Raw genomic sequence first — 390 nt, 5'->3', positions numbered from 1 at the left:
CGCTTGCAATATTAACTCTTACATCTACATGTATCAAAAACCTCAAAGATTACTTCTGCATGTTCATCAGAGTCTAAATTAAAGTTGAAGGGGAATTAGCTCAACAAAAAAATAATCACAGTAGTCGGCTCAAGTTTGGTACTTTAGTTACACCTAGCAAAGAAATAATTGCAACATGTAACTTATATGAGAGAAACAAAATCAAGTTAACGTAACTTTATAGTCAGCGTGTCAAAATTTTGCAAATACATAATGAAGTGATGACGAGATGCATGCCACCTTGATTTTTATCAATATAAAGTAAACTTTTATGTCATGTGTATTTTACCCTTTAACATTAAAAAATATGAGAAATTGGCCACCATTATAAACTTTTTCGAAATGTGATAA

This window comes from Arachis duranensis, chromosome 9, assembly GCF_000817695.3.
Source record: "Arachis duranensis cultivar V14167 chromosome 9, aradu.V14167.gnm2.J7QH, whole genome shotgun sequence".
In the NCBI taxonomy this organism is placed as follows: Eukaryota; Viridiplantae; Streptophyta; class Magnoliopsida; order Fabales; family Fabaceae; genus Arachis; species Arachis duranensis.
This window is presented reverse-complemented; position numbering follows the sequence as displayed.